This window comes from Arachis hypogaea, chromosome 1 (assembly GCF_003086295.3).
Source record: "Arachis hypogaea cultivar Tifrunner chromosome 1, arahy.Tifrunner.gnm2.J5K5, whole genome shotgun sequence".
NCBI lineage: Eukaryota > Viridiplantae > Streptophyta > Magnoliopsida > Fabales > Fabaceae > Arachis > Arachis hypogaea.
Genome location: NC_092036.1, coordinates 3336722 through 3345149, shown reverse-complemented (window position 1 = coordinate 3345149; position 8428 = coordinate 3336722). Strand labels below are relative to the sequence as shown.

Below are 8428 nucleotides of genomic sequence, written 5' to 3'. Positions count from 1 at the left end.
CTTCCCGACAAAAGTGGTCCGGATGGCGTGTCCCGCGGTATTTTACAGCAGTGTGATGGACGAATACTGGTGGCGGTGGAAGAGTTAGAGGGAAGTTGATCCTTGATGTGAAGACTCACACTTAGGGGTGGCAAGAGTACCCGAACCCGCGGGTACCCGTCCCGCCCCTACCCGGTCGGAGCGGGTAGTTCAGCGGGGCGGGGCGGGGTCGGGGTCAGGATAAACCCGCCCCTACCCGCCCCGGAGTACATACTATATATATGTGTCTTAGGGATTAGGGTTTTTAAGTGCCTCCACCAACCATCAGACCCCAACTCCAAATCGTATTCTTCTTCTCCATAGAACCAAAGCTCCTTGCTGCTCAGCTCAGCCTCTCATCCCCTCTCCGCAATTGCCTCGTCGTCGCAGCTCGTTGCCGTCACCGCAGCACGTTGCCGTCACCGCAACTCCTTGGAGCCACCGCTTAGTCCCGCTGCTCCTCGCTATCGCTGCTCACCTCTCGTCAGCCGTCGCTGCTCAGCCACGCAACTCCTTACCGTCACTGCTCAGTCGCGCAACTCCTCGCCGTCGCTTATTAGCTCGCAGAGCTCCGTAAATTCCTCTCTCTCTTGCTCTCTCGCGCTCTCTGTCTCTCCATCATTGTGAGATCTAATTTCTTCTCTTGTTCTTCCACAGATTTATCGCTCGGTCGCCGTTGCTGTGAGCTTGACCGTCGCCGTTGCATGTGAGCCTGTCACCGGAGCCATTTCTCGGTCTCTGACCACTTGTAAGTCTCTGAGCCCCTCTATCTTTGTAGATTTGCCATTCCACAAGCATGCTCTACCATCTTTGATAAAAAATACAGGAAGCTCACTTTGAAATAACTATAAAATAAACTGAACTAAAAATTTTGACAAATAATGGCAAATAATGAACAACAACCTATAACAAAAAAATCTTATCTATTAATTATTATTTGAAGAATATGCTTACATATTTATCATGTGAACACAATTGAATTAAGTGTATATATGGTATTTCATGATTTTGCTGTGAAACTAGTCTTATGCCGAAGATGATTTTTAATTAATTATCCTTGTGTGCATACCGTTATCAATTTAATTTGGCTACCATTAAAGAGTGTTTCTGTTGAGTTTCTCAAGTCTATTGCACCTTTTATGTTGATACACATTGTTAATTGCTTCCGTAGGATACACAATATTGATTAATTTAAGGATATGTGATTGGTTGAATTATTATTTTTTGTATAATCTGATTTGTTGATTTGATGTGTCAAGTGCAAACTATAGGAATGAGCTCTATAAGGAGTGTCTTGAAGCCTTACAAGGTGGGTTAGTATTGTTGAAAAAGATTTCAAAGCCATTAAAAAAGTATTAGAGGAAGCATTTGTCATAGTGACGCCAAGTTGTTGAAATGGTAAAGCAAATAAACTAGTCTACAAAGTAGAAAATCTACAAAATGTATCTAACTGAATTGGTTTCCATATTGGTATGATTCAATTGAAGGTTTAGACAATATTTCATTTTTTAAAGGCTTGAAATGAACGGAGAGGGGGATGAATTAGGCGCAACAGCAACTGCAGTGTTCATAAGGGACGATACGCTGCTCAATTCGCACATTGGCGACTCATTTGTGGTATGAACTATGTATTATCAATTTTTCAATAAGCTTTTAATGCAGAGTATTCTATTTTTATTTTTGAAATAGAGCTTCTTAATTTGGTAACAATTAAATTGCTATCTCTTTTGATTTTCAGGTTTGAATCTTACCTTCAAACCTTTAATGATGATGAAGATGTGAAAAGTGATGAAGAATAAGTATGGAAGACTTTTATATTTAATGATGCAATTTTTTTATTATGATGTTAAATTTTTTAAGGATCAAACATTAACTTTTTTTAATTTAAGTTATTTGATATTGTATGAATTTTATGTTTTTATTTTAATTTAGGTATGAATTTTAAATTTTTAACTTAATTTATATATGAATATGTAAAACTTAAAATGTTATTTATTTTTTATAGGGGCGAGTAGGAGAGGGGCGGGTACCCGCAGGGGTGGGTTAGGGTATAGCAATTTACTACCCGCAGGTAGGAGTGGGGCGGGTAGTAGTGGAGTGTAAGGACGGCGGGGCGGGGTCGGATAGGGCAAAAACCCGCCCCTACCCGCCCCACTGCCATCCCTACTTACACTTGAAGGGAAGATTGTTAATGTTACAAGTGTAAGGAGTGTTGAAGTTAATTCCACATCAAAGAAAGCAAGAAAGAGTGATGAGTTTATAAGATGAGAGACCAATTAGTTTGACACATTAAGGTTTTGAGTTGGATATGGTGTCTTCTAATCTTATGTTATCTTAAGTTTGACACATACATGGTTCTTTCCACTTTATCAATCAAACTCAAATGAGTCGGTACACTTGTGAAAGTTGTTACCAAATCAGTGTTTAATTATTATTATTTTAATTATTAGAACAAAACACAATACTAAAATGTGTTAAGTAATGATACTATGTCTCGTGACATTGGTGAAAATTTTAATATACAATATTTGCCATACTGTGACTAATTGACCATGAATTACTGTTGCTGTTGCACCAACCTCAAACAAATTAACCACCAACACAGCCATTGTCATCTCGTCGAACCACCACCGACGGTTCTCAGCCACTGCCAACCACTACCAGTTGTCACCAGAGTATCACTTACCCCGTTAAAAACTACTAAACCATTTTCAAACCATCAAATGTACCTAAGGATAATTATATCCATCACTACTGATACAAAATAATTTAGGATATACATTTTTATTTTATATTTTTAATTTTAGTAATTTTTATTGTTAAAATTTGCAAAATAAAAATTACGAGTAAAAATAGAAACTAGAATTTTATTATTTTTCTTTTTTTATAAAATTCTAAAAATAAAAAGAATAAATATTAAAATAAAAGGTAATATTCTCTCTTACAATACAAATGTGCAAGCAGGTTGGGAAGTGAGTTGGTATTGGTATTGGTTTGGATTTGCTGTCAAAGTGTATGACTCATGTAATGATTACTTGTGGTTGTGTAAGTAACTGTTTGGTTGGGAGGAGTAGGAGAATTGGCTTTGGCTTTGGCTTTGACACCAGCTTGTTTTGAAAAAGCACAAATTTTTGGTTTGGTTGTGTCTTAAGGAGGCTCTTTCTACTGCAAGTTTTCGCTTCAGAAGAGGGATGTCGTCATCGGATAGGTGCCCAAGATGTCTTTCTAGCCAGGAATCGATTTTACATTGTATTTGGAATTGTCCAAAAGCTCAGCTTGTATGGCATAGGTTGGATATTTCTTGTCATCCTTTGGATTTGAAGAACTGGTTCTTGTATTATAGCAGAGAGCATCCGTTCAAATTATTTTCGAGACTTTGGTGGATATGGCGAGTAAAGAATAATGACATCTTTAATCCTCATGAAACTTGGCCTTTGGAAAAAAGTGATTTGTCTGGCATTAACTTTAGAAAAGGAGTTTAGAAATATTTTTGAATTACAACGTATGTCCCTTCCCTCTACTCTAAATAGTTTTTGGAATCTCTCATCCATTGATACTTTTAAGATTAATTATGATGATAGTTATCTTGGTTCGAGTGATAGTGTTGGTTTTGCTTGTGTTATTAAAGATTGTAATGAGAGTTGGGAAAGAGGGTGTTTGGGAATAATTGAGAGTAATAATATTTTTCAAGAGGAATTGTTTACTATTTGAAGAGGATATCTCTTAACTTGGGATGTAGGTCAACGAGATGTTATTTATGAGACAGATTGTGTGGAAGCGTTTAATCTGGTTACTAATCACCAAGATGATTTTGGGTTTATTGATCAATTGGTGCTCAAAATAAGAGATATTATGCATTGAAATTAACATGTTAACATTTATTTGATTATGAGATATGCAAATACGGTGGCAAACACTATGACAAAAATAGCGATAAAGTTACAACTTTCTCATGTGAAGCTTCTTTCGCCTTAAAAAAATTTAAGAATAATTTTAAATGGGACTATTTCTCTATTTAAACGGTTTTTTTATTTTATTTGTTTTATTTTTTTAAGTTTATTTCAATAATTAAAAAAAAAACCATAAATCAAACGCATTCTTATTTTGTATTTCTGATTCAATATTCCTGTCTCGATGTGTTATCTAAACTAAACCTAAGTTGTCTTGTCAGCTTCTTTATGATTGCTGAAACTTAAAAGTTGAAAGAATTAATTGTCATTGATCAAATTGAAAACTTTGTGATTCTTGGGGCAATTTGTTTGAAGACTTTGACCCTATACTATAAATAAATAAATCTATCTTGGGTGTTTAGGCTAAACTCTAAAGCCATGTTAGAATGAATTATTTTTATTTAAAAAGTGAAAATAGCTTTTAAATTTATGTTTTTTCTCATTAGAAATTTAAATGCATAATAAGGTGTCCTAAATACGTATAGAGCTTATTTGGGTGTCATTTAAATTTTTTTTTTTAAAATGATATTTTTTAAAAATATCCTTTATAAAAATAAAAATAATTTTATATTTAAATATTTTATATAAAAATATCTTTTTATCTATCAATTATATTTGAATAAAATAAGGTAAAAATATTTTTTTTGTTCATTTATTATGTGAAAAATATTTTTTTAAAGAAAAAAGATCTTTTAAAAAAGGTTTAAGTACTCTATTGGTCTCTATAGTTTCGTAAAAATTTTAATTAGGTCCTTATACTTTTTTTTTTTTTAATTGAGTCCTTTACTCCAAATTTTTTTTAATTGAGTCCTTAAACTTTTTTTTTATTTGAATTCCTGCACTAATTTTTTTTTAGTTTGGTCCCTATACAATTAAGCCAATTATTATCAAGAGGGACTTAATTGAAAAAAAAATAGTGTAGGGACCAATTAAAAGAAAAAAAAGTATATAGATCTAATTGAAAATTTTACAAAACTATAAGAACTAACAGAATAATTAAACCTTTTTTAAAGGATGTAAATTAAAACTTCTCAAAAAAAAATTTTTTTAGTATTTTTATTTTTATTATTAAAAATCTGTCAAACACACTAAAAAAATGTTTTTCATTAAAATTTTTTTTTATCAATTTAATGATGTACAAACAAATATGTAATATTTATGGAAACAAACTTGGGGGAACTAAGTTAAATTTAATGTTTTCCAGGAAGATGAGTTTCTAATCAATAACTTTTCACAGAAAACCAATGTTCGTAATAGTAATGTTAAAAATATTATGTGACCTATGCTTTTTTTATTATAACTTATACTAATCAATTTTCATTTTTTTAAGCTAAAAGTATTAATTCTCTAACATTCTCTTTTAAATTATAGAATAAGTTATTTAAATAAACCAAATACTTTTTAATATTATTCCATTACAACTTCTGTAAAAAAACTTATATTTCAATCTTGTTTAAATTTATGTAATTTGGTAGAGATGTTAACGGATTATTACAAAAGTTATAATTAAATAATATTAAAATACATTTGATTTATTTAAATAATTTACTCTAAATCTTTTTGGGTCTTCCCTGACCTATATTCGAACCTTGACTTCGATTCTAGTTTTAAAGATGAGTTTTATGGCGAATTCGAGTTGAAAAAATCAAGCTTTTAACTTGAAATAAGAATGGATAGAGTTGACTCAAAAGAAAGTGTGTAGCGAGGTTTTTCTAAGGTGGGACGGTTAGCTTTCAACTCAATTCTGTTGCAGCAGTATTAAGAGTTAGTTGCTTGCATAGAAAATAGAAATATTTTTTTCATTCAATATCCCAAAAGGCCTTTGAAGTAAAATTTCTAGTTGTTTTTGCCATCTGAAACTGCGAGATCAATAAAAAATTTTGTAAATGCATGATCCCTCTTTATCATCGCCACCCTTCAATATTATGGGTTTGCGACAGTAGCACCAATATCCGTTGTTTTCTCAGTTGCTGGCTTGGGATGAAATAAAATATTATTCGTGGACTGATAACCTCAAATGCTGATTTCTTTCTTTTGGTATTGCAATAGCTCATTCTTTTTGGTTCACTACCGGTCTAAAAGTGCTTTCTTTCTAGCTTGACTTGTTTCATTAGGTATGTGGCTTTATTGTAAGCGGACCTACCAATCATCCTCTCTCCTTTTTCCTAAGGAGAAGTGTAGGTATCAGAGAGGCTCTGCCCAAAAATACAGGAGCTTGCCTTTCTACCTCTTTCCGTATTGCATTCATCCCCATCTTTTGATTATTTTCATCTTTTCGTTCTCTTGGGCCACCAAGGAACATTCCATCTTTGGAAAAAAGCACATCAGTCAGTCTTTTAAGTATCTTACTCCTTGTAATCGTATGAGTCCTGGCCTAATCCTTTAGGGCTATCAGTCAAAGTGAGAAAGATTGTTGTCTGAAAAGTACTCCATTATGTATGTATGGTAGTTTTTTCATATGCCCGTCTAAGCGAGAGTATGGGATTTCGGCAAGTTTTGGAAGTCTTGTAATGGATTCTTCTGGTTAGGTTGTAACACGGATTTCTGTTAGGTGAACTCTTATCGATCTTCTTCTTATTTGGTATGCGGCTTCTTGACTGGCACATTAATCTCCTTTAAGTTGATTTGACTACTCTTTGATTTTTTTTTTCCGTTTTTTTCATTTCTTTCGTATAGGGAGTGGATTAAGTTGACTTTTTTTTCCACTCTATAAGAAAATTTCTTCAGCGGTCTAAGCTTCTCTGCCCGCTTTGCATTACGTATATTAGTCGATTCGGTAATCATTCCATTAGCTCTTCTTCCCGAAAGGATTTGAAGTAGTGTCTCAGTGTAACCGGTTTCGCCAGAAAAAAATCCTCTAAGAGTCCCGCAGATAACCCCGTAGGCTAACTTACCCCTCCACATATTTGTTGAAGCGAGGGCCCAGTCTTTGTCCCTCATCAAGGAGTTATTCCTTTTATCTCTTCCTTAATGAAGCAGCCTTTGCCACATTCCCCTAGTCCGTCTATCTCTCTCCTCGTGTCAGTCTTCTATTAGCGGTTCAAGCAGTCGAATCAGTAATTGTCTAATCTAATCTATTTGCTATTATTTTTCTTCTTCCATGAGGAAGCAGAGAGGTTGCGTGTAGGTTTGACTAATGCAATTAATCGACTGAAAAGGAATCAATTCTCATGTAAGAACCCCTAGTGGCCCGATTCGTCTGTGTTTTAGTCGTGGACAAAGCATTGGCTTAGTCTTGAGACTCTTTAACTCCTTAATCAAATAAGGTGTTTTCGTTCTTCCCTCTATTGATGTTTTCGAAGTCGTAGATTGAGTGAATATGGTTGCAGGTCTAGCGCCATCCTTGAAGCCTTTCATTTAGGTTGACTTTGCTTTCTTCTTTATCTTCTATCTAGTAGTGGAAGGTTTGTTTAGGAATCAATCCTCATATAATAGAAAAGCCGGCCTTTCTTCTTTCTTTCAGGAGGTGAAATGCTTTACATAATTACTGTAGCAGGAGCGATGTCAAAGTGGATCTTATGGTGAAGTTCTTTCGGGCACCATTCCATTTATGTTTTTGTCTACTGCTAAGATTTAATGCTTTGGATTCGATAAACAATCCGTCTAGTGGTCCATCAGCTTTCCACTTTACATTCGATCCTACGAGCGATTCATTTTCTTCAGTCGGTCAGTTGTTTTGAAATATAGAAGAAAGAAGTGTTGAGTATTTGCATAAGTATATGATGATTTTGGATTATTTGAATAATAATACTAAATTAATACTAGTTTGGTACTAAAATATAAGATTATACAAAAAATATTAAATATTTAAATTTTTTTTTATTAATATACATTTAACTGGATTTTTTCCTATCATTATTGGATTATTTGTTTGGGCTTGAAAAAGGGACTATTGTTTTTGTATTAATACATGTATGAAAAAGATCAATCTCTTCTAAGAAAAAACATTGATGAAATAATAAAATAATATTTTAATTACCTTTTGATTAAGATAATAAGATTTACAAATAATTAAAGTTTTACATTGAAAGATAATTAAAATAAGTATATTTTATTTAGATATTAAAAATGAACTACTAAATTAATTTTTATATATTTGTGTATATTTAATTATTTTATGTTTTTTCAGTAAAATAATCAACCACCAACATAAATAAATTTATAATAGCAGAATAATTAATTTTTTTTATAACAACATAAACATTCTTTTTTATAGACACCAAATATATATTCTTATACAATAAAATATCTCATTTTCAAATGCGTATAATATAGTTGTTATAATCTCTATACAAATTAAACTCTTTTTTGTTTTAAAATAATCAAATATGTTAGATCTAATTTTGGAACCACGATGATGTGATTCATGCTCCTCATTTTGTATATATATATTTTTTACCGTGGTTAAAGAAATTTGACCAAATTCTACCAAAGTAATTTCGTATATATAAATCTAATTT

At 32.7% G+C, this 8428-nt stretch overlaps 2 long non-coding RNA genes across 2 annotated transcripts; both read left to right on the top strand.

The window, feature by feature from the left end:
- The first annotated feature begins 285 nt into the window (after nt 1-285).
- On the top strand, nt 286-2004 carry LOC112790739 (uncharacterized). Its single transcript, XR_003196857.3, has 5 exons — nt 286-591; nt 676-766; nt 1278-1416; nt 1533-1635; nt 1757-2004. It is a non-coding gene; the product is annotated as an uncharacterized lncRNA (long non-coding RNA).
- Nucleotides 2005-6386: 4382 nt separating this feature from the next.
- LOC140175317 (uncharacterized) lies at nt 6387-7745 on the top strand. Its single transcript, XR_011865866.1, has 2 exons — nt 6387-7329; nt 7432-7745. It is a non-coding gene; the product is annotated as an uncharacterized lncRNA (long non-coding RNA).
- The last annotated feature ends 683 nt before the right edge of the window (nt 7746-8428 follow it).